Below are 27061 nucleotides of genomic sequence, written 5' to 3'. Positions count from 1 at the left end.
GCAATAAGAATGTGAGATGAAAACAACCCTTATCATGCCCACAGAAGTACCAAATGCCCCACCTTCACAGATGAAGAAAAATCCGCAAAGGAACTGCCTCTAGCAATATCTGTCACAAATTCCTCAAGTGCTACATAGTGGGAATGAGTAAATAACATAACCTGATTGAAAACTGCAACACATGTAGGCACAGAAAGTACACAACAAAATAATGACCAAGAATTAACTTCTCATGCTGGCTGCAAGGCATAATACCAGATGAACTGTCTTCATCAAAAGGAAGTCACTATCTTATTGGTGGCACCTGAATATGAAATGCCTTGCTCGCCTCTTGATGTGTAGGCATCACTCGAAGCATCAGAGGGGCTAAGTGCTGGCCCTTCAACGCTTCAAGCTTTTCAGCACCAAGTTCTTCTGAAGGACGAAGCCCCATGTGTACTCCTATTGCCTTCATTTCTTTATCAAAGGCTGTACATAAAATACCTTATGAAACGTCACGCAGTATGTTTCAATTAAGTTCCGCATGCTACCATAATGTCTTCGTACATTTCACAACAAAAAGAGGAGGATTCGGATTACTTCAGTTGTGGGGTTTTATTTACATGGTTAAACCATGATATAATTACGAGGCATGCTGTAGTGGGAGACTCCAGATTAATTTTGGCTACCTGGAGCTCTGTACCTTGTACATAATGCACGAGTCAGAAGCCTTTCTTCATTTCACCTCCAGTGAAGTGTGGCCGAGACTTGAACCTGCAACCTCATGCTTACAGTGAAACAAGCAACCATGGAGGGCAACATTTTTTTTTAACCTGGAGGACAACATAGCATAACAGCAGGTCTTCTTAATTTAGGGTGCCTTAAAGTTAAAGAACAGCAGATTATTAGAAGCATCTGGAGAAAAATTTACATTGCGAAATATTTCACCTTATCTCAAAACCACTGAGGAGAATAAACATCTAAATAAGCCCTCAGAGTCACAAGGCAATACAATTATATGGATAAATATCAGGTGGAAGCAATGCTACAGGCATTATCCAGAAATAAGTGTCATAAGCATTGCAACGAACAAGGTGCTGCATGCTAGTTATGCTGAGGACCACAATTTCATTTGTCTTCATATCAGTCCATTGTGACTATGGCGATTCTCATAATGCAGTGCTACCTTGCAGATTGCCTTTTGTTTCAAGTGGGAAACAAAGGAAAAGTACATAGTTAAGCTGGAATTGTAAACGAATCTTTCAATGTTTTTTGGTTTCCTTAACATTTGAAAATGAAAAGATTATGCAAACACAAGACAGGATTTCTCATTATTTTCATTTCTAGATCACTGTATAAAGCAGAAAAATGGTCAGTACAGAAAATCAGATACCTGCAAGACTACAAAATAGGTCCTTTGACAAGTTCAGCTATATTGGTCAAGCTTCTTGACAACACAGAAATACTGTTACTCCAAAACAACAAGGCACCCCCCCCCCCCGCCCCACTGTTTTACCTTAGCACACTGGTCTTCCCTATCATTGAAAGCATTAATCTTTAAGAAAAGCGATATGCAGTTAGCTTTTTATAATGTACATGTAAATTGCTCTTGAAGGTTCCCCCACCACGCCCCACCATAAAGTTTGGCTACATACTGGAACTTGTGAAGTGCCCTCTGGGGAGCATTTTACACCAGGAATTTTTTGGTCGGTTAATTATATAGGCAACAAGAGGAATCGAAATGCCTTGTTGATGTGTTGCCAGAAGGCGAGCATCATTGACAATGTAGACACCCCTTCACTACTACTAGCGCCTGCAAGTGACACCTCCTCCCCCCCACCCCCCCCATTCCTTCCTTGCCATTTTTGATACCAAATACAAAGGACTGCATCACATGCATACATTATGAGCCCAGCCTCCCATTTTGTTTTAATTTCTTGTTTTAATATAATTACTTCTGTTTGTTTCTGACAATGTGGTACACTCACAAGTATGTTCATTTAGCAAGCAGCAAATTTGGAGAGGATCAAGTCCTAATGATTGGCCAAGCAATCAGAATTTATCATACCTCTTTTACTGTATACACAAGTGTTCTGAAGGCCTAGTTGACAGATGATCACTTCAATTTTGTTGTGCCTTCTCATGAAGTCATACCACATGAATATGATTAGTGTAATGGAAGCAGTATCAGCACAACAAATCTCCCTGCAATTTGTTATTGGACTATGTTGGAAGATGCTGTGATTGTTACTTGGTTGTTAAGCACATAAGAACATAAGCCGACCAGCATGGCTGGTGACCACCTCCTCAGCATTGTGGTGCTGTTTTCATATGTAGCCCCACATTACCAGCCCGCACAATAATGTTGGAGCAGATGGTGCAGTGGTATGGTTGGTTCCCTGTATAGATGCGCAAATGCCCCGTAAGATTACTGCTATTCGTAAATGTGTATGGGCACTAGAGGTACTGATATGGCCACTTGCCCAAGTGGATGCGCAAGTGATCATTCAGGTTGCATCTATGTGAGAAGCTCTGTGGGCACAAATGGCACTGAAACGGCCACTTGCCTCTGTGTATCAGCAGGTGTCTCTTCAGAGAGACATCTTGCAAAAAGCTCTGAGAGCGTGAAGGGCAATGAAATGGCTTTTGCCTGTGCGGATTTGTAGGTTGTCCTTAAGGTTAAACCTTTGCCAGAAGCTCTGTGGGAACAAATGGCACTTATATGAATGCTCGCCGGAGTGGGCCCTGATGTGTTTTCACACAGAGCGGTTTTCCAGTCTCACAGTCAGAGAAATTACGTCGGCGGAGGCATCCTTGCTGCGACTTCTCATCCGTGGCAGTTGTAGGTGAGGATGAATAAATTGACCCTGCACAATGAAAACTGTACTTACGAAATGCTAAAGTCAGGAAACACAAATTCTAGAGCTAATATCTAAGCCTTTTACTGATCCAATCGGTCTCGAGGATGATCTCCGAAAAGACAAAACAAAGTACAGCTGGTCAATGAAATGAATTCTGGAATTTTACGTGCCAAAGCCATTATTTCATTATGACACACGCTGTAGTGGGAGGTTCTGGATTAATTTTGACCACCAGGGGATCTTTAACATGTCCCCAATGCATGGAAAATGGCTGTTTTTGCATTTTGCCCCAACCGAAATGCGGCCGCCGCAGCTGGAACTTGATCCCAGGACCTCCTGCTTAGCAGTGAAACACCATAGCCACTAAGCCACTGCATCGGTAGCACAGTTGGTCAAACTTTCTCCACTGCCCATTATAAATTATAGTATCTTTATATGAGCAAAACGTCAAGAAGGTAAAAGGGTAAAAAGGTAAAGGCGACATAGGCTTTCCTCAGCACAGTATATATGGGTACAGTTCTCCTAAAGGGAAGAGGGGGTAATGTGGGTGGATGAAGCCGAGGGTGTAGAACTGAAAGGTGTGCTATTCAACGTCAGTAGAGGAATGTGAGGTAGTGCCATGTGTCAGCTGGCTGACGTGTCACCGTAGGTTCCTTTTTTCATGGAAGGGGCATGGACAACAGGAGGGGGGAAGGGGAGCTTAAAAAAATTAAATTATGGGGTTTTACGTGCCAAAACCACTTTCTTATTATGAGGCACGCCACAGTGGACGACTCCGGAAATTTCGACCACCTGGGGTTCTTTAACGTGCACCTAAATCTAAGTACACGGGTGTTTTTGCATTTCGCCCCCATCGAAATGCGGCCGCCGTGGCCGGGATTCGATCCCGCAACCTCGTGCTCAGTGGCTTAACACCATAGCCACTCAGCAACCACGGCAGGTGGAGGGGGAGCTATCTGCTCCACTAGAGGTCAGTGAACTGTTCTCTCTCTGCAAGAGAGAATAAAAGAAGTGGCAGAAAAGGGTGCTTGTGGAAAAATAAAAATAAAATGGAATATATATATGTATAAGAAGGTAGACAACCATAGTCATTGACTTAGGTGTCTCCTAGTGGCATTTGCACCTTGGCTTTGGTGTTCTTTAGGTTAACTTTAGGTGAACACAACGCACAAACCAAACATGGAGGCAACTGTTTTCCATTATTTTCCGGTTAAATATCCTGCGACCTTCTTGTGTGTGACGTCATTAGTGACATCATTATTTTTGTTTTCTAATTCCAGGTTTCCAGGAATTTCGCTATAGTCTTGCACATGTGGGGTGTCTTTAAGTCTAGGATTCTGTGCTTTGGTGTGTGGTAACCAGTGATTTCTAATTAATTTTAATTATTACAGACACTTCAGTAACTCAACTTGTAACTAAACTTTTGCTCTGATATCATATCTATGATGAAACCCATTAATTTTGTATTGTACTATTCTTTTTCTTTTACTCATTTATTTTGAATATCGTCCCGGGTCGTCTGTGATTCCTAAATAATCATACTTATTTCAAACACTTCAGTAACTCAACTTGTAACTAAACTTATGCTCTGATATCATATCTATAATGAAACCTATGAATTTTGTACTGTACTATTTTTATATTTTTTTTCTAATTTATTTTGAATTTCCTCGCCGGTCGTCTCAGGAGGAGAACTGGAAGTGCTGCTCAAGAAGGAAGAGTCCCACTCAATGCTTGTGCCACTAATAAAAGAACAAAAGAAAGGGAGGAAAGAAATAAAGAAACAAAACATTAAGCAAGCTAATGAAAAATAACTAAGTGCTATGGCCTATTGGTTGCAATGTCTTGAACTTATGGATGAGGCATGATCCTCTGTATTTTCTGTCTTGCACGGAATGGAATTTTGACTGTGGGATGTAGAGTTTAAGATCATCAAAGCTATGACCTGGCTGGTTGAAATGCTTGGAGACGGCTTTGGGAAGTCTTTTAGCTGTGTTTGCGAGATGTCCGTTGAACCTGACATTCATTGGTTGTCCCAGTTCACCGATACATTGTTTCTGACAGAAGGAACATTCAAGCATATAAATCACATCGAAACTAGTGCAAGTAAAGCTAGTTTTCATTTCCTGTGTATAACTATTTGTGGTGCTTTTAATTTTAATGTCACTTTGAAGGTGTCTGCAGGTTTTGTACCTGGGGTGACAACACGCTTTTATTATAGGGGAATGATGTTGGCTGACTTTTGCATGCACTAACATGTCTTTAAGGTTTCTGTTGCGGTGATAGGTCACCCTTGGTAACACTGGGAACGCTTTTCTCAGACGCTCGTTACTTGAAAATATTGGGTGGTATTTTCACAGGATGTTGTTTATGTTTGGGAGGGCATTAGAATATTTTGTTATAAAGGCTGGTTGTTCCTAAGAGTCTGGTGTAGGCTGTTTCTTAGCTAATTACAACTGCCTCTCCAATCTTGATGCAATGTGATAAGCTCTGTCGATGGGGACTTGTGGATAGTTTCTTTCTGCTAACATTTATTTAAGGTCATTTAGGTGGTGGGTATAATTGTTGTCTTTGCTGGAGATTCCTCTTATTCAGTTCACTTGTCTGACAAAAATTCCTTGCTTGCAGTGTCGTGAGTGATGACTGTTGTAGTCTAAATATTGCTGGCTAACCGTAGGTTTCCGGTAAAGTGTCATTCTCAGTTTTCCATTTTCTATGTAGACCGTTGTGTCGAGGAAGGTGATTTGACTAGGAGAGTGGTGAGCAGTAAATTTATTATTTGGGTGAAAGCGGTTGAAATGGCTAATTAGGTCAGTTAGCGCACTTGTGGCGTGTTCCCATATTTTAAGTACATCATCAATGTAACACGGATAGGTGTGGGGTGTTAAAGGGCATGATTTTATTAGGTTTGCTTCAAGCTGTCCCATGGAAATGTTGGCATACATGGGAGCAAATGGTGTTCCCATGCTAGTGCCGAAACATTTGAGCGTGAGAACTAACCTAACGAGTGAAAGGTAAACTTCAGCAGTGGGCGCTTGGGGATTGACTGTGAGGGGCTTCGATATGGCTTCAATTCCATCACTCATGGGTATGCTAGTGTAAAGGGCAGAAACATCCAAAGTGACTAAAATAGCGCAGTTGGAAAGGATTTGGTTGGCACAAATGCCATCGACAATTCCAAGGAAGTGGGGCATGTCTTGAACAAAAGATGATGGGAGGGTAGTGGGGATGTTTGACAGTTGTGTTGTTATTAGACACTAAAGGCCAACCTGGGATTTCTGCTGTAAAAGCTTGACCAGAATATAACAAAAGAACTTCAATTGGTAGCACCAGTACCAGAAGTTGGAGACAAGAAAAAGGTGAAAAATGCAGAGATTGCATCATATCACACAGCACACAATAACACCGAAGGAACCAGTTGCACAGATGCAGAACAATCTATAAAGCTACAGCCACTAACAAAAACTGATATCCCTAATTGTAAATATCTTGTGTAGTAAGAGTGTGAATACATTATTTTACAAGTGACACGCATGGAGCTGGAGAAAGAGAAAAACATAGGTGTTAACAATTAACTTGCCTGACTAGCATTAAGGTACAATACTTCATGCACAGCCTTCGATAAACTGAAGAATGAACAAGTGCAATGTTGCCAAGGGCAGAAAGAGGCACATACACATGCACCTATGTGGCTCTCTTCTGTCTTCTTAGGCCCATGCTGAGCTAGCATTGCTGCACGAATACATCAAGTGTGTAATTTTCTTTACAGTCTTCCTTTTGTGGTTGTTTCGCGTCCACTTCACACAAATTATCATCTATCAACTATACTCATGGACAACTTTCTACGGCTATGAAGGGAAAGCTACGAGGGTGGAGCTTCTGCTCATGTGTTACCGGGCCAAGCAGTCTGCCAGACGCGGAAGGGAAAGGCCGCAAAATACGCAGACTTTTACATTCAGTGGTGTGCTTTTCCTTGTTTGACTGTTGCTTATAAAGTGTTTGTTTTCTTTTCCCCAGCTTAAACTAACGTGGATGAAAACGTGGGACTTTTTTCACAAGCACTCTCACTTGTGCGTGCTTTGCCTTCGTAGCTTTGCCTTTATAGCCACAGAAAGTTGTCTGCAAGTATAGCCCAGCAGCAAGTATTACTGTGTACTTCTAAGTTTGTTATGTGGTCACATAAAGAAGCACCACACGAACACAGTCTCATAAACAGACATAATCTCATTAAAACAAGTGCCCCTTCAACCTTCACTGCAGCCAGTCACACCTACATTCTAACATGTTGAAACACCTCACTAAATCCCGCTGAAATATCATTTGAAGAGACTTTACAGTGTAGTTTACGACAGCACATAATCAACTGTTGTCCTCTTTGATGTACTTGAATTTAAATGTGCTCGTACAGCTCATTGCGCATAAATGTACGGCTGCATTCAAGGTGAGCTGGAACTTATGCCCATTGTCAAAGGGGCTGAAAAACTGTAGTGCATGTTGGCACAGACACACAAAACAATGGTTAATAAATACCAGTAATTGAGACAGTCTTTAGTTAAATATTTCACATGTCGGTGCTGCCATGCAGTCTTGAAGCTCTATAGGCCATGGGTATCGTGTTGCAGCTCACATCGAATGTGACTACACAGCCCCAATTCCAACTGTTTATTCCACAAGCTGCACCTAGACTACTCGTTACCTACTCTGCATGGTGCCAAGCTCTCATGGTGCCTATTCAGGTTAGTGACCCATCTAACACTGATATAACAGCAGTGTGCGGTTGCTCAAGTGGCTGCTCAGGTGGCCAGACTGCACAAAGGATATCAACCAGTGTAGGGAAATAGGCACTTGACTGTAGGTATGCAGGTGTCTTGGAAGTTGCTCTTCTGGAAAAAGTTCCAAAGGCAGTACCAGTGACGGGCAAAGCAACTTCCTGTCCATGTGGTTGCACTAGCGTATGATGAGAGCAGAAAGCCTTGTGGTTGCATAGTCGCAATGGTCACAACAACCAAAGTGCTTCTGCTGCAACTACTGGTTCTTGACTGTTGCTCGGCAGCAATGATGTCTTCCTGTGACAAGAGTTGAAAAAATTTAACCAGATCAGCTACCTGCAGAATACTTTGTTTACGAATGAGGTGTACAAAAAAATAAAATTTTCTAATTTACTCAAAAACTAACATTCGAGAAACGACCTCAGAATATTGAATCAAATGCCCCAAATCTTTCAACTTTCCAAACCCAGTGAAGTACTGTATAACGATTTTGATGGAATCTGTTTGGCGACAAAAGACTTGGTTACATTATTTGATAGATTTAATGCAATTATCAACTGAAGCTTGTAAACAAGAAACAAAGGAAAGTTGGTCATAGAAAAAGCACCACAACAATGAAAGTAATTAAACAAAGAAACAGCACATGTCCAGATGCACTGCATACGATGTAGTTCTCGCCAAAGGAGTCAAGTGCGATATACTAATGTGACACATTAGTATAGTAAATAATATTTTAGTTCAAAGGAACCTAAACATGGGGAGACATACCACATGATAAATCCCTTTGCCTAGACTGAGACATCAAATTTGTAGGCTGTCTAAAGTGTGACAAGCTTATTTGTTGACTGGCTTATTTGCTGACATTATGGAATAGTATAGGCCTACTTATAGATGTATACCGCATCCATAAATGAGCCTCTTTGTGTGTTTGCCCCCCAAAAAAGCTGTGTCTACACAACCATCACGGTTCTTTCTCAGCAGTCAAGAGTCTCCATGTGCATTAGTATTTTTTCCTGTAAACTGCAAAAACTAGTGTTCTTTTTAGCATTAAAGTAGACTGAATATTTTACAATATTGAATAGTGAATTGCTCAATTGAAAAAGAATTCAATAGGAAGGACTATTCAAATGGCACTCAAAACTTCAAATACGACCACACCCTTATGTACCACATTGTAAGAGCTAACAGCAGGCCATTATTAATTTGTGACAAATGGGTGAAATTTGCAGTGGCATGGCCACGAAAAAGTTGTTTGCTAGAAGCGTGCATGGTCGCGGGAAATCACCAATAAATTTTTCTTCAGTAACATGGTCTAAATAAAGACACCATGACAGAGCAATATTTACCCCTCTCTCTCTGTAGAGAGAACTGTTATGCTACTCCTAGTTATTTAATTTACTTCCTTTCATAAGTGTTCTGAGTACCACTTCTTAGTTATCAGTCTCAATGTCCTTAGATTATGTCATCCTTTGTACATAAACCTTTTTCCTTTACTTTTTATACCACAGGCTGTTGTACATTTTTCTTACAGGCAGATGTGGGGCTGAAAGATCAACTTTTGAACCTATGTGCTAATTTTAACAAATTTCAGCAGGAGGCTTTGTCTTCTTGTCGTTAGAAGATGTACTAAATTCGATGAGCCACACACACACACACCCACACCCACACACACACACACACACACACACACACACAAATAGGGCCCGACTCATTTCACGACGAATGTTAACAGTACTGTGAATATCATTCGAGCTATGTAACTACAAACCCCATTTCTGAAATCATGTTCATTTAACATGCGTAGTGGCAATTGTGATGGCCATATGCCACATACTCCGATATTAGCACTTTGCTATGGCAGTCGCTTGCCAAGGTCGCCTATGAGCATGGCGGTATGATGACAACTATTTGACACCGATGCAGTGATGATGGAACGTCGATGGAATAATGAATGATATCGATGGAATGACAAAGGAGGTATAACGATGACGGCATGACAACAATGACATCAGTACAATGATGACGAAGGTGCGATGAAGGCAGAATGATGACAACAGTATGACAACAAATGCACGATAGCGTCTTTGTGATGACGATGCCTTGACAATGATGACATAACAATGGCAGCATAATCACGATGGAATGATGACAGAATTATTACAATAGGATGATGAACAAGGAATGATGCTGATGGATCAACAAAGGTGGTATGATGACGACGGAAGGATGACACTGGGATGACGGTACTCAAGTAAGGGTGATGGTGAAACAACAGTGAGACGACAATAGCATATTGAAAACTGCATGACGACGACCGAGTGACAATGATGGCTTAAGACAACGACCTGACAAGAATCGAATGTCAAAGTTGCAATGACCATGATGTAACGACTGCAATGCCATCACAGTGATGGTATGACTATGAATGCATGATGACGCCATGACGACGATGGTGTGACAACCACATGAGGACAATGGGAAGGTGACGGGTGTATAATGAAAATGGCGTAAAGATCATTGTATGAAACCTGTATGACTAAGATAGTGTGACCATGATGGCGTGACGCGCGTTGGATCACGAATCTGGTGTGAAGACAATCACACAACCGTGACAGCATGATGACAACAGCCTGGCAATGGATGTATCATAGCAACTGTGTTATGATGATGGCACAACAAAAGTGGTATAATCACAAATGAATGATGACTTTAGCATTATAAGAGAATGACGAAGATAGATGTCAATGGAATGATGAAGGCAATATGGCAACAACGGCTTGATGACAAGTGGACAGCAGAACTGAAGTGATGACAATCATAAAACGACCACATCACTACGACGACTGTGTGATGATGGTAGCGCAACAAAGACGGCATGCCGAGATTCAGTTGACAATGCTCGAATCAAGACAGTGCAATGATTGTGACAGAATCACGACTATGAGGCCACTGGGTCAGGGGCAGAAGGCATGACGCCGCCGCCATAACGAGTAATATCACTTAGCTTAAACGACAGTGTAATGACCACGAGCACATATGTATTAATGGCCCAAGCAGTAGACAACAGGGGTCACTATGTCAGCATAAGAGGCTAGATGGATGGATGGATGGATGGATGGATGGGCTCGAAATGGCTCAAATAAGTAAAGAGTGTTTTTTGCATTAATAGCAAAAAGTTATGCATTTGCCACTGAACGAATTGCGTCATTGGACCAACCAGTCCCATCGACGACATCCTAACTGGTAGCCATATTAAACAGCTGGGCGCATACTCACTTTTCCAGTAGGTGCTGGAGCACTTTTCCAGCACTGGAGCAATACCACAAACAGAGATCACTGAATATTTATCCCAGATTTATGCTTTCACAGCTGTGCAAACAGTTTCCCTTACAAGCAAAATACAATGAACCACAGATGTTGTTGCTCCTATGCGCACTACTGCTTTCCGAAATTGTCTACGACTGTTTTCAATGGTTCTTGCTGCTCTGTTCTGGTGATATAGTATCTAACACTGGTCCCGCAACCCAATCCACTGCTGTGCTGGAAATGAATAACTTGCCTGATGATCCGTCATAGCTTATGGCTGCCATTTTTCATTTCTTTAAAGACATCATGCCCTCTCTCTACAGTCAAACAAAAATTAGGCTGAGCTGGTTGCAGACGTAAAGGCAATAAAGGTTAGTCATGAAAGCACTGAGACCAAGATTGGATGCATACAAAACCGACTAGAAGTATTAGAAGAAAATATAAAAAATCTCAATAATTTAAAGAAACCCATAGCTAGCATTCAAACACCAGCAGATAGCTTATCCATCCAGCATAATGCCTTGGAATCACTAGTTGAACTAGAAGAAAGATAAAGGCGTGATCATCTTTTTTGTGTTATTCCCGACTCACACGAATCCAGGAAAGGATCTGAACTGTGCATAAGAAACAGTAGAAAACCTGCCAGAAAGCCTGCAAGAAAATGCAATCGATGTGCTCATCGCTTGAGCCTATATACACAGAGTGAATGCCTTCCCATCATTATAAAATTTTCCAGTTATAAAATGAAAGAAAAATAAAGAAAAATACTAAGTGCTCGCACAAACTTAGAAGCAAAAATTTTGATGGAAGTAAGGACTTTTTGCTTGCTAAGCATCACACCCATAAAAGGTTACTCGAAATCGCCAAAAGCCAGCCCAAGCCTATACCCTTTCAGCTCTGATACAGCACAATTGCCATGAACAAGAAATACTACATGTATGGCTTATCCGCAGGTAAGGCAAACGGGCATGTCTGAAACCAAGGCCCTCATAACATCAGTTAGGTTTGTCTGCAGGCATTGTATCAGCGGCAACAGAGGGGTGTTGTGTTACATGTCCCACATGTCTGTTTATCTGCAACATACGGAGTGTGATTAACAAGCATGATTTTCTGAGCTCTAACATTGATATTCCTAACCCCGGTATTATCATTCCCAACAGAAACATGGCTGCATTTGCAAATATGGGACCAGAAACTTTTCCCGACTGCACCCGTAACTAAACTTATTGACGAGATCACACAATGTGACAGGGAGGTTACCAACTCTTAGCCATTTTAAAAGATTTCCAGTTGCAAAGCATTGACACGTCCAGCGAACTATAAAAGATGTGGGCAGATGAACTTAACCAACAAAAAATATCCCGCTGCATCAGATTACCAACATTTTTGCTAGGTGATTTTAACATTCCTAATATTAACTGGAATTGTGAATCGCCCATTATGAATCTCTTGTCCACAATAGCAAATGTAATTTTAGAACTGTGTTCCCCTTTTTCCTTTTCTCGGCTAATTACGTAACCTACGAGAACAATGAAGTCTACTGCAAATACCGTCGGCCAGTTCTAACATTATGCCTGGATCTCGTTTCAAGTATAAATTATTTACTTGGCTTGACTGACTATTGTCTTTGACATTGCGCTATCGAAGCCAAAAGTTAAGAATCAACTTCAAACCATTTGTGAACATTTTTCAAGAAATTTCACAGCTATTAACAATGAACTTTGCACATTCATGGAAATTTTCCTTACCAATTTTAACGTTTGTACGGTTCAAACTAACCAAACCTTGTTTATACAGTTAACGACTTTACAAACTAGCTCATTCCTACTTGCCCTGTCAGTTTGTTTATCCACTGGTTGCAACTCAGTTATTCCCAAATTTTTAAAAAGCACCAGTTTTTATTCTTCCATTATACTGAGAAAAATATTTCAGCAGTCACTGGGCGATGGTTCTCTCCCTGACGATTGGAAGATGGCCAAGGTGATACCACTTCATAAAGCAGGCATCAAAGACAGTTCACTTAATTATTGGCCCATTTCACTCATTAGCACTCCATGCAAGCTACTGGAACATATTGTTTTCAAATCTGGTCAGGTTTCTTTACTCGAGCTCATTTTTATCACACTCATGACGTCGCTTTTGGAAAACCGATGTCTGCGAAACTCAGCTCATAATGTTCACACATAAGCTGAACATCATCCTCCATCATGGTTCTTTGGTAGACTGCCTTTCTTTTTAGGTTTTTAGAAGGTGTTTGACAAAGCGTACAATAAGTCATTACTTATCAAATTAGGTTTACTTAACCTCAATTCAGAACTTCTCACCTGGCTTGAATGCTTTCTATTAAACAGTTCCTAATTCCTTTTTTCTAACAACATGGACTCCAAACAAACTCCTGTGAACCCTGGTGAACCATAGGGTTCTAGCTTGGCCCCCTACTCTTCCTCACCTATATTAACAACTTGCCTAACTACATCTCTTCTAAAGTACACTTTTTTCACGGATAACCGCGTAAGTTTACACAAAATATCTCACCGTAAGCACAAATTATCTTCAACTCAACCTGAACGCAATTGTAAACTGGTGTACGAAACCAAATATTAACAAATGTTAATTCTCGCACGTAACAAGATTTCAACCACGAGTTACAAATTTATGTCCTGAATAACATCCCATAAGAAGCAGTGAATTCATATAAATACCTCGCCGGTCACACAACAAATGACCTTGCCTGGGACGCCCACATTTGATAACGTAAAACCAATACTGGGATACGTTTTCTGAAACTTTTCACAAGTGCCTTTAACACTTAAGCATTTGCTTTACAGAGCATTAACTTGCTCAAAACACAATAATTCCGCCGCAGTCACCTAGTCATCCAGTCACAGTGACCCTAGTCACGAATTGTTAAAACATTATTTAGAAATAGTACAGAGCACATCTGCCTGCATCATCCTAACTATAACAGAACTACCAGTGTAAGTAATGTGAAATCGAATCTCGGCCTGGCTTCACTAGCACATAGTCGTAAAATTTCTTGTCTGCCTTTTTCACCACATATTTCCCCATAATTTCACTCGTGACAAACAAAATTAACTCCTGGTTACATACTATTGCAGCTAGATCATTGTCACAAGGTTGGCATTCCATCATGCAGAACAAATGTGAGGGTCAGCCAAACGAAAACTGCGAATGTGTAACAAGAAAGCGAAAGCTGGCACCAGTAGAAGCCTGTACATTGGCAGACATGTTCTGAACAGAGTGCCAGATGCTGGGTAGCAGTATCGTGCAGGTGCAGAAACATCAGCACCGGAACAGTGCAAGAATGGCTATCTAATTAGAAACTTCTGTATTTCTCTTTTACAAATTGGGGGGGGGGGAGCATGTTACATTCAGGTGCACATTTATTTTCTTACTCTAAACCCATGAAAACTGAGTGCACATTAAATTGATTAAATATGTATACATGAACATTGATTCTGCTGGTAACAAGCTCATTTTCTGAAACCGTGTCATACATTACATCATATGCATTCGCGTGAGTCTTTTCTTGAAGTTCCAATGAATCATAGTTGCTGCATATGACCATTGTATACAGTACAGGGAAAAATATTTTGGCAGTACAAAGGGCTCTTGAATGTAGTGGTGGATGTGCAATGATTCATCAAGCTTGTTTACGAATGAACGAAGAAGCATTTTCCAACGCTTCCTATTACCATTGACCTTGATGGCGTTTTAAAGTTGATACAGACCTCAAAAGTTTCTGCATGCAGTGGAGTAGATGCTATCAACGCGAAATTTTTTAAGGGAGCTATTACTTATTCATCTATAATTCTGAGCGAAATCATTTCTCCCCCCCCCCAGTCACTTCAAACCACCATCCTTCCGAATGATGGGAAGGCAGGGATGGTGATTCCCGTACATAAGTCTGGCAGTCGGTACTCCCCACTTAATTACAGACCTGTATCCCTAACCAGCGTTCCCTGCAAATTAATGGAGCAGATAATTTACTCACACCTGGTTTCATTTCTCGAGTCAAACTTATTTTTAACCCCTACCAACATGGATTTAGAAAACACTATTCCTGCGAAACACAGCTTTTGTCATTCACTAATGATTTATTCCAGGCAATGGATGCTAACGTTATTATTGACTGCGTTTTTTTAGATTTCGCCAAAGCATTCGATACTGTTTCACACGAATTACTTTTAACTAAATTAAGTAACCTCAACATTCATTCTAACGTGCTTGCTTGGATCAAGTGTTTTTTCTCTTCTCTTCCACTGGTCGAGTAACCTCCGGTGTACCGCAAGGCTCGGTTCTAGGACCATTATTCTTTTTAATTTATGTTAATGACCTCCCAGACCAAATTAAATCATCCATTAAGTTATTCGCCGATGACTGTGTTCTCTATCGTGTCATTTCTAACTCTGGCAACTGTGATACTCTTCAATCAGACATTGGCATAGTAACATCATGGTGTGCTAGATCCCAAATGAAGCTCAATTCTAATAAATGTAAGGCGATGCGTGTGTCCCGTGTTGTAAGAAATACCACCCTTCCTACGTACAATATTAACAACATACCTGTAGAAAATGTATCATCATACAGATATCTTGGTATCTACATTACACACAATCTTACATGGAACATTCATATAAATTACATTTACGGTAATGCTAATCGCATGCTTGGGTTTTTACGGCATAACTTTTCATCGGCAACTGCAGCTGTCAAGTTATTTCTGTACAAATCCTTAGCGAGGCCTAAACTTGAATATGCATGTTCCATTTTCGACCCTTTTACTCTAAAGCTAATAACACCATCGAATCCATTCAAAACCGAGCTGCTCGTTTTATTCTTTCGAATTATTCTCGTCATGCAAGTGTCTCATCAATGAAACTAACCCTTGACTTGCCTAACCTAGAGTTACGGCGTAAATACTTTCGCCTATGCCTTTTTCACAAGATTTATTACTCTAACGAAACACTTCAGGATGAACTAATCTCCCCGCCATCATACATATCGTCACGCACGGATCATCGTTTTAAGGTTGAAGTTCCAACTTGTCGCACCAACATTTATTTTGATTCCTTTTTACCAAGAACGACGAATGACTGGAACCGCCTCCCTGCCTCCATCACTGCCATTTCTGACGCCACAAACTTCAAGAATATTGTTAATGAATTTGTTTGTAATAATCACAACTCCTCTCTGTAATGCCCCCGGGCCTTGAGAGTATGACAATAAATAAATAACTGAAGGCCTTTTTACAGCTGACAAGTTCTGAAGACTGGCGTCTCTGTGTGGTGTTGACAACAATACGACGGTCACTTGAGGGTCCATGCAACAAAGCAAGGAGTATAACTGCCCCTGCTGTTCCATGAGAACTCTTCTAATTAAATCACTACCAAGCAATTAGGGTCCCCGTTTTTTTACCAGTCATCATATATGAGGATCCATCGTGGAGGCTGTCGAAACCGCTAATGCGAGCTTGAGCTGCCCCTTGACAGCACTCACAGTAGTTGCTGTAAATAAATGAAGAGGAATGCAAAGCTATAGGGTGCAAGACAATAGGATGACGACACTAGAATGATTCTGAAAATGACGACAATGGGACGACGATGCTAGAATAACAACTGCATGACAACAGGATGATGAAGCAGGAATGGCTATGACAGAATGATGATGCTGGAATGACCACAACTATTGTGACCACAAGTGCATGATGATGACACAAAAATGACAAAAGCACAATGGCGCTGAAGTCACGAGAATGGAACGATGATGGCATGGCGACGAAACGACAATGTAGTGACAATGACAGTGTAGACAGATTAAAAAGTAACGATGGCCTGAGAATAAAAGAATGATCAGAATGAAATGAAGGCAATGAAACGACAAGAGGGACAGAATAACAACACCATGACAGCAGCATTCTTGTGTTAGAGCATACATAGGCCCTCATGCACATCACCTGCCACCCCAGGCCACCTTGGTTTGCCCCATCTCTGTCTCTGGTGCTTGTTGGGACTATGTTCAGTACTGGGCAATCATGCAATAAAACAGCCAACACCCAAGAAGTAGGGGAAAGCGGAAACAAAAGCACCACTTTAAAGAGAAGTAGCATGTAGAGGGTGACAGGGAAACGTGACTGCAGCTTTGCCCCAGTAGGGTCTGTTGAAAGGTGCCGTGTACAAGAGGCTCAACTGGCAAGTTGCCTCCACCAAAAAACCTTAAAGGCCCAAACAACAGACAATGGCTCAAACATTGATGATGATGATGATGATAAATGGGGTTTTATGGTGCAAGGGCCAGTGTTGGCCAAAGAGCTCCAAGACATGGTATGTACAGATGGTGTGGTCAATAACAGAGTATTTGTGGCATGGCTGTACAGTGGCCTGAACATAGTCCCTGTAGATAGCATAAAGTATGCTATGTATTACTATGGTGCTCACGTGGAAGGTGTGCTAAAGGAATAAAATATAAGCTATGGAGGGTGATACACTAAAAGGCAAGTGCCAGTAGCACTACTGCCTAACCACCACCCTTAAATGCAAGGGCATAAAGGCAACTGCTATACTAAGCGGTACTCTCACAGCAGCAGCCTCTAATGAGAGGCTGTGGTGTGATCGCCAGGGCTAATGACCTGCAATGTGCTAACATCACGTATAAACCTTAAAGCTGATTAAGTGTCAAAAATTGGCTGTGTACCAAGGAACATTGCTGGGTGAAGAGGAATTTGATGTTCATAGGCTAAAGGAAAGCACTTTTTACACTGAGGTTCTGCTTCCTGACATCCCATCAAGACACGGAGGACTGTCAGCCTCTCACCCCAACTACCCCGCTTTGGAGGATCCCCACCAGTTAGCAAATAATTGTGTGTGCCGCATGTATGGTCTATCCTGAGTTCACAGAACAGGTTTGTCGAGTTTTTGTTGTGGAAGGCTAAAATGCTAACTGTGGCTTGATAATGTGGAGTTTATTAAGAGTTCCATTGTCTCACATATGAGGCCAATATGACCTCATTTTCTTGTGTATGAAAGGCTTCAAATCTATGGCAGGAACAGTTACTGAAGAATTGCTAAGTTTTGTTGTTACTGATGTGGCAATATGGTCAACAAGCATATTACCCTCAATGCCTCTATGGCCAGGCACCCAGCAAATAATAATGTGCTATTGATGTGCATACATAATGCCCGAAATTCAATATAGATCAGTAAATACAGGATTTTTGTTCCTTTGTAGAGACATTAAAGCTTGAATGACGTTTAATGAATCGGTGAATTGCCCTTTGTAATTTTGTTTCCTTGATGTGTTTTGGAGCCATCAACAGAGCAAAGGCTTCAGCTGTGAATATGCTTGTTTCTGGGTGCAGAACGTCAAATTGTAGGGATGAACCCATTGCAGCATAAGAAACAGCAACATGCGACTTTGATGCATCAGTACAGAATTCAGGACACGAGTACTTCGCTTGCAATTCCCAGAAGTGCATACAAATATGTAAATCAGGAGGGCGCTTCTACAAAGGATCAATAAGTTTTCTGACCCGCATTGAAGAAGGCTCTCTCAATGAGGGTTGATTACAGAATAGTGCAGCACATGTCATATCGTTAATGCATGTGCATCAAGGATGTCGAGGGCTAGAGTGCACTTTGAAGAAATGTTTGAAACTGCTCTATGGTCTTTGAAGGTGAAGGGATCGCCCATTTGATTCGATGTGTAGACTCTAAAGAGTCTACACATTGCAGCATGGCCTTTAACACGCTTGGTGTGGCAGAGTGATATACCATGGCACCGTAATCCAAACAGACTGTTGTAGAGGTTTAGAGGTAAAGACTGTTGTAGAGGTTTAATAAGCACTTCCTGTCACTTTCCCATGTTGTATGAGACAGACTCCCATATTCTTAAACATGCCTTCACTCAACCATTCTCAGCTCAGCCAAGTCAAGGCGATGGGCCTTCACTGGGTTTCATGAACACTCCTCCATGTTTCCTCCGGCAAGGAATGCTAGGGGTAGCACACTCTCAAGTTCGACCAATGGCTACCGAGAGTGAAAGAAATCGACCGCGTGACGCTGCTAATAAAACAAGCATAGTATAGCCATTTGAGGTCTGCCTGCTTGAGCCCAATACCTCCTGCATGAGGCGCCGCAATAAGCGTAGTTTTATCCTACAGGCTTTCTCCCACACTTATCGAAACATTTTTATTATGTTACAAAGAGTACAAAACTACCACTCCTAATTATACATTGTACTCTTTATTAGTAACTTTGCTCTTTTTTGCCATTATAAACTCTAAATAGTGTTCAGCCTCATCAACCTTCCACGTGACCTCTGGCCTGGATTTAAAATTTTACCAGTAAGTTCACGTGCATGGCCGGCATGGATTCCTTAGTTCGTACACTTAAGCTAGTTGCTTCTTTTGTGCTAACACCAGTTTATTGCACTTCTATACCTCATATTATTTAACTTGGAGTGAAGTGACGTGTTTTGAGCAGAGATGTAAGCCCAAAAGCTAGGCTTCGGTTGTGAGTCATGCGGAACACGTCTGCATCGAAACATGTCAGATTCTGCTGCGACTAGTGACTGCAATATCGGTAAGTCGTTTAACTTGGCTTCTTGAATCATTATATAATATTCGTCTCGTTAAGTTACCGATGGAGACAAGTTAACAAACTAGATCCTGCATTACATATGGGTAGGCAAGACCCTCTGTTGCTGTTTCCAAAATAAAACTTTAGTTGCGAGGCCGTAGTTACACACACACACAACCAGGAAAGAAAAAGAGAGCAATATTGAAATGCGCATCAGATTTTTCATCTTATTGTTGTCGTGGCCATGGGCAACAAAGTAGGCTTATCAACATACATGTATTTTTTTTCAAGCCCGCCAGCAACTTCTTTTGTCTACAAAACCGAGTAATCGTTTGGTAAAGTGAAGCAAAAGTACCGAATGTAATGTATTAAGCAGTTGAATGCATGATAATTTACCAATATTTCGTACTTGGTGGTTCCAAATGTTCTTGCTTTTCAGTTTGGTTTACCTCGGCGCATTTATTTTTGCAGTATTGAAGTGGTGCATCATGTTCGTGTAGAAAAAGAATGCATCAGTTCTAATAGCTTCATGTCTTTCATGTATTTGCCTGTAAAACCAGCAGTGTATCCTTTCTAGTATCTAAGCTATGCACAAATCACACAAATATTCTCATTTATGATATTAATAATACTTAAGCTGTTGACATTCATTGCAGTTAGGCAGACATCAATTTTATGTACAGTAGAACATGCTGCTTGAGCACCCTAAACAAACAGTGTGCATTTGCATGTGTCCCAAATCATCACGGTAGATGTCACCTTTTTGCATTTGATATTGCAAAATTATGCTTTTTTAATTTCTGATTGGCTAGCTAGTCTTGAGATACATGTCATTTGTTTGTAGCAGGTGATATGAATATTTGTTCATATTTACGGTTCAGCATAATAGCTCCAAACATAAAAGAAAACACTACTTTAGTTTGGCTAATCTGTGCTCTATATCATGTGTTATTGTTCTGCCCCAACAGAACCTGCAACAAGCACATCTTGGTCATCACAAGGGCCCCCATCTACACCATCAGGCAGGGGCTGGAGCCAAATTTGCAAGGCTTTTACACCACAAAGAAGTAGATGCAGAAGTATTTGGATGAGATATCAAGTCCACGGTGAACTGTGTCAATACTGAAAAGAGCTTTAGCCATCATTCCACCAGCACGGGTTTGGCCGAGTTGTCCAGGTACCTGAACAAACGTTTTCTAGAAATTCTTCGTGTTCAGATGCACAAGCAACCTTTGAACAAGTACGGACGGCGCTGGCCGAAAAAGTTCTGCCAGTTTGCACTTCCTTGATTAGCTTCCTCGCCATGTCAAATTCCATTTGTGCCAAGTATTAACTTTTTCTATGAATTCAAGCTTTTTCATTACCCATTCTTGTTAAAGATAATTCTTTTTCCTCATCCAAACATAAAGGTCACCCGATTCTTCGCTCATACTTAATAATTGTCACTGCGTAGTAGCACAACATATGTGTGGCAGTATTTTCTAGTGCACGTTGCCATGTGCAATTCCTCTCCTGAAACAGCTCATGTGGCATCGGCATGTGTCTTGCATTAACTTATGCACTATGTGCTATGTAGCATTTGACTTTTCTTAATGTTTTTGGCCTTCAGTGCTTGCAGGGCAGATTTCATTCCTATATTTCATTCCTAGTCTCGTTGAGGATAGCTCTTGCTCGATAGCCTGGGTCTTTGCGCAAGCTACACTGAGGTGATTGATTGCAGAATCTGGTTTCGCTGTCCCACTTGGTCGTGGTCGCCGTGTTACGTTTCTTGGATGTGGCGGCCTGGTCAGTTGCATTGGGAAACAGTCTCTCGAGGTAAGCATTTGCTCCTGCTGTCCGCAGAGCGACTTGGAAACCGAATTTACACGCACCTTGATTGGTGCTCCCCGTCCCGTTCTATCCTGCTGCAGCCGAGGGCAAATTGTGATTGTGGCCTTTCTTGGTTGCGATTTGGCATGAACGGAGACCAGCATACGTGCTTACATGGTCCGACGTGTATGAAGCTGATAGCCACATGGGTGGAAAGGCCCGAAAAAGTGGCTGCCGAAGGCGATGCCCACGAAACCGACCATGTTCATACTGAGACAAAATTGAGCACCAAGTGTGAGCGACACATTAGCGTCCCCCGAAAGAAACGTGAAAGCTGGAAAGGAGTTAACGCCAAAATGTCAGGTAGTCCATGTGGCTGCGGCAGCAGGTGCCTGCGTCACCCGATTGCTTTGCAATGTAAGTTGCTCATCTTCAACGGCGACTGTCGGTGCAAACAGGTGAGACCCTGTTCAATCTGCATGTGCTGCTGGTTGTCTCTCGTTACCAGACCGCCACGTGCGACGACGGAGGTGAGCCGCTTACGAGCTCGCGTTAATGATTCCAACGTATCTCGACATGCAAATTTTATTTCTGCTCTTGTACGAGAAAGTGCACTGCTTGTCTTCTGCCAATAAAGTCGCATGTTCTGTTCACTCACTTGTGGCTTGTTTGTATGGGCGTCAGCAGAGGGTCTTTGGTCTCCTGGCAATTAGAACGCACCAGCTACGTGACAGTCATCGCAATGAGGCATGCCACAACGCCAGCAGAGCGAGCACGGCGCGTATCAGCGCACACCACTGACGGAAAACGACCATATTGAATTTTGTTCTAAAAAAAGAAACAGGCATTTTAGCTATGTGAATAGATGCTATGAGCGTTTCCTTTGAAGCAAGAAAGTGCGTTGCGCCACCAGGTCTTGTGCCAAACGGCCAAACGTTTTGAACTTCTATTGAAAACGTTGTTTCCTGTTCCGGAAAGATGGACGGATGTTAAGAGCGTCCCCTTTGGAACTGGGTGGTGGGTTGCGTCACCAAGTGGGTATGGTAGGGTAATTGATACATGTTAGTTTTAACGTATTATTTTAGAAACGGCTGCGGATATTCGCATCAGATTTCACGTGCTTACAAAAGATGCTCTTGGGTACAACATGATACACTTTGTTTGTGTCTAGATGGTTTGCCTTTCCTCTGGCCCACTCCCAAAAATTTCAGGTGTGTTTAATTATTTGGTGTACCTTTTCTCTGCAACCACGCAGAGGAATGTGATGATATTACACAGTGTTATTATAAATACCCGTAGGTTATATCTGAACGAAAGAGATATCATATCCTCTTTGGTGTTCGTACACCCCCCCAAGAAAATATCACTTGATTCATAGAGCCACAGGGGGGTTTCTTGCTGTGTAATTTTTTCCAGTGTTATCATTCATATTATCAGAATTTTTTTAGTTCAGGATATTTATGACTTGTTGTAGTACATGTGTACAATGTTTCACCGGAATGGGCTCAATATTTTCTGAGAAAAGGTACATTGAATTTTAAAAACTTATAAAAAACACAATTTGAGAAAAATGAAGTTTTATGTTTGCATACTGCATGTGGATGCTCAAAATGCCCTAGAAGAATCAATCAATCAATCAATCTATTCGCATCAATCTTTTGATGCGAATAGCATTGTTTGCCTACTTCAGCCATCTTAAGTCTATCTATCTATCTATCTATCTATCTATCTATCTATCTATCTATCTATCTATCTATCTATCTATCTATCTATCTATCTATCTATCTATCTATCTATCTATCTATCTATCTATCTATCTATGTGCTCCTGGTCGTCACGCCGTGGTGGTCATTCCACTGTCGTCATTCCAGTTTCCTGATCCAACTCTTGTCATGCCGTCGTCGTAGTCGGTCCTTCTGCCACGACCCAGTAGTCGAAGTTGTCTAATAACGTCGGCCGCTAGGTATGGCCACTAGGCTTGTGGTCGCCATGCCCTCGTGCTCGACGGTACTCGATTGTGTCTTATATCATCGACAATTAAGTGTAGGCAGACCATGCTTTTAAAAGCAAATCTATTCCTCGGAAACATTGCCGGATTTTTTGACCGTGGCTTCTGCCTGGTTCTTCCCTTGTTGAAGAGGCCAACCAATCACACAGGAGCACGCGCGCAGCGAGCGCCGCTGGCTTCCATGCAGCGCCATAAGATGCCGCTCGCCTCCGCGAATCCGGGAAGACTACAAATGAAGCTGTGCAGGGTGATATAGGCTGGACAAGCTTCGAAGTGAAGAAGCTCAGAGTGAAATTGATTATGAAGAGCGACTGAGGATTATGGAAGAACGTAAGTAGGCTGGGACAGTTTTCAAGTATTTGTACAGGAAAACCATTGATTCACAGTGGAGGAAGAGAACTAGGATGTATTACCAGCAAGTATGCAACCTATATGGTGGGCAACATTGCAACAAATAACGTCGAGCGGATAGTCAGAGAGGCTGAGATAATCTCATGGGTGGCGGCAATGGAAAAGAAACCTGATGTGAGTAAATACTTAAAGAAAAAACGAAATCAGGAAAGAAACAATTTACAATAACTCACACAGACGCACATTGCTTTTCGAAGTGCGATCAGGATGCCTTAGAACACGCACTTATAAAGCGAGATACAAAAAGGAAGAAGAAGCATGTGCTTTCGCAGTAAGGCTGGGGAAACAATGGAGTATGTTTTATTAGAATGCGAAGATATCAGTCCAACAGTCGATTTAGGCATCTCTGGCCTCCTTGAAACCCTTGGGTGCAGCGAGAGCAAGGAGAAAGTAAACATGCATGTCAGCAGTAGAGATTATTAAGCGAAGATTGGAAGATTGGTTGAAGAAAAGTAGGGAAGCGACAAACAACGGAGGCGTGCAAAAAGAAAGTTCACAATAGGGGTTCAGAAAGTTTGGTTATGGGAATTCAACGTGTTTTTTCTTTTCTTTTTTTCCTTCTTTAATATAGGTAAAAATTAGGCAGTATAATAGCAAGATCTTGGTGGCGTAACCCACCACTCCGTTCCAAAGGGGGCGCTCATAGCATCCATCCAACCATCCATCCAACCATCCATCCATCCATCCATCCATCCACCCACCCGACCCGACCCGTCCGTCCGTCCATCCATCCATCCATCCATCCAGCGAAACTGTGTTGGTTAAACCGAGTGTTACCCCATGCAAGTCAAACTTCGCAAGTTGTCTATATTGTAAGTCTGTTTCAGTATTCTTTCACCTCATTTTCGCTTCTGCGTGCTTAGCCTGGTGAGCATGTTTTTTTCGGCGGTTCTCTCAGTGTTTTTATTTTTTGCGCGTGAGGCAGGCCCTACGACGACGAGCCCGTTCACCAACCAGTTCCCGCTGACGCTCGCGGTAGACAGATTCTTCCTCAAGAGTTCGCACTACTCGTGGTCTTCCCAGAGTTGTAGCTGGGATGGAATGTGCGGAACCACTAATTCAAAGCTCCGTATATTGGGCGCAAGGCCCACTACTGGAAGTGCGGGCGCGGCAACCGTTTTGACGATTGGTTGGATTGGTTTGATTGACGTCTTTGTGTTCCTTAACGAGGTTACACACACACGTTTGGCTGTGACAGAAAGAAATACGTCAGTGACGGTATGCCCGCGGTCCGCCCTTGTCGCTCGCGTTCGAGGTCTCGAGCGTGCTCGGTGGCATGGTTAGCAGCATCCGCCCGGCATTGCCACTGGCCATTCTTCAAAACTAAATTGCTTCAAAATTAAATCTGTCCGTCACCTCACACCCCCTCAAGCAAAGGATTATAACCCCGTAAACACGGCCTCCCCATTACGACGACAGGACAGAAGTAAAATTGTACGCTGGTATGATGAGCGGTAATGGAGCTAGCGACAGAAGGCGACGACGCTTGAGCCATTGCTGATAGTGATAGTTTTAGCGAAGTCCCACAGCGACGGCGCAGGGTCCGCATAAACAGCTTCGCTGTAAAGAAAAATTCGCAGTTCCGCCAAAAGGCAAAGCACCGATTGCAACAGCAAATTAGTAGATAGCTGTACCAAGTAAGGATAGTAATTTTATCGGCCGTATAAAATTGTAAACATTCGCTTTCTAACTAAACAATGATAGAATATGTAGGCGTGACTCAACGAGAACGTAGAAAGAAACAGACGCACAGAGACAGCGCTGTCTTTGTGTTCCCTTCTGTCTACGTCCTTGTTCAGTCGCGCTTACGCATTCTATCATGGGCTCAAACAAACTAGCGCGCCAACACGTTTTAGCTAAATTAACCAGCACGGTGTCACGCGCGCACAGGTAAACATGAACACGTATCGCTCGATGAGCGCGGAAACTCGCCGCGAAAATTCTGCAGTGACGAATCGAGGCAGTAGCAAGCGAACTGACCTTCATGCCTGTCTCGCCTCAGCGCGAACGAAACGTCGAAGGCACAGCGCGTACGAAACTACCGGCACTACGCGCACTCTGCAAAAATCGCAGATCGCTTTGAAGATGAGGGCCACACGGGCGCGCACTTTGGCCACGTCGCAGATCGCATCCCAAGCTATCCACTATTAACGCGATAGCGTTAACGGGCTCGTGCCACAGAAAAGCCGGTGTCGGCGGCGTTGGCCGTGAGTGATAAATCCCGGAAGGCAATTAATAAATAAAAGCAACTTGCAAGATGGGCTGGGTGGGAATCGAACCAGGGTCTCCAGAGTGTGAGGCGGAGACGTTTCCACTCAGCCACGAGTTATTTTTTTCTTTCTTTCATGGTATTTATTATAGTAGCATTCAACCAGACGTTCAACAGTTCTGCATAGTCGGAGAATGGAGGGCGCAATGAAAGTCACACACAGAAAAGGCAGCGTTCATACTGTGAGTAGAAACGTCCGTTTCACTTTAGAAGGGTGGCAAGGATAAGCACCTCACCAAAATAGGGTACCAGTCCAGTTGTACACCGAGTCCATCATAAACATGTTTTAGGTGTAGGGTCATTTGGATAAAATGTACCCTTGTAGGTACCACCGTTTCGGCGTTTCGGTCCATCATTCGCGTTTTCCGCGAACTGTGCATTCCCATGACAAAAAACATATCGAAAGGTGCACTATTATCAGAGGTTGGCAGCAGGTATCGCACAGTATGAGCGTTAATCTCAAAGTCTTTCTTTAAAGTCCGTTGGAGGTCATCCCAAAATAGTATGCCGTTGGTGCAGCTAATGAAACAATGTTGAATTGTCTCTGGTACATCACAAAGGCGACAGTTAACAGAAGAGACAAAGATACCCTTTTTTTTGTAGCCATATATTAACCGGTATGGTTTCACTATGAACTTTATGAAATAATGTTTTGCAGCAAGGGGATAAATATATTTTGCGAACTCGCTTTAGTACATCGTGGCCTGGCCATTTAATGTATATTGATCACTAAAGTGGAGGCGGAAATAGCATGGACAGTAAGTCTTTGTACAACGTCTTGCGCGACGCAGAATACAAATATTCAGTGGAAAACCGCACTGTCAGGAAACGAACCGCCAAGTAAACTTCTTGCATGAACCCTCACAAGCATAAGCGTGAAGAAAAATTTGAAGAAACAACTAAATCAGGTAACGCATTAACAAGTGCAACTTGCATGTATGACCGAATTATATGATGCGAAGTATCGCGAAAAAAGAAGAAACGGGACACTATTTGCGCACATAAAGATGTACTAAGCCCAGCCCACCTTCACCTACAGGCCTAAAAATATT

General features: G+C 42.2%; 1 long non-coding RNA gene across 3 annotated transcripts; it reads right to left on the bottom strand.

Moving 5' to 3' along the window:
• Positions 1-1842: 1842 nt before the first annotated feature.
• Positions 1843-22137, bottom strand: LOC142590553 (uncharacterized). 3 transcript variants are annotated; one of them, XR_012830178.1, is made up of 3 exons: positions 21980-22137; positions 7541-7906; positions 1843-2846 (listed from the first exon to the last, which is right to left on the bottom strand). It is a non-coding gene; the product is annotated as an uncharacterized LOC142590553 (long non-coding RNA). The 3 variants fall into 3 exon arrangements; XR_012830177.1 differs by lacking the exon at positions 1843-2846 and adding an exon at positions 16355-16443 and having other exon boundaries at positions 6068-7906; XR_012830176.1 differs by lacking the exon at positions 1843-2846 and having other exon boundaries at positions 6068-7906.
• Between the last annotated feature and the right edge of the window lie 4924 nt (positions 22138-27061).

Source organism: Dermacentor variabilis, chromosome 8 (genome assembly GCF_050947875.1).
Source record: "Dermacentor variabilis isolate Ectoservices chromosome 8, ASM5094787v1, whole genome shotgun sequence".
Taxonomy (NCBI): domain Eukaryota; kingdom Metazoa; phylum Arthropoda; class Arachnida; order Ixodida; family Ixodidae; genus Dermacentor; species Dermacentor variabilis.
The sequence above is the reverse complement of the archived record's forward strand: the minus strand, read 5'-3'. Positions and strand labels throughout refer to the sequence as shown.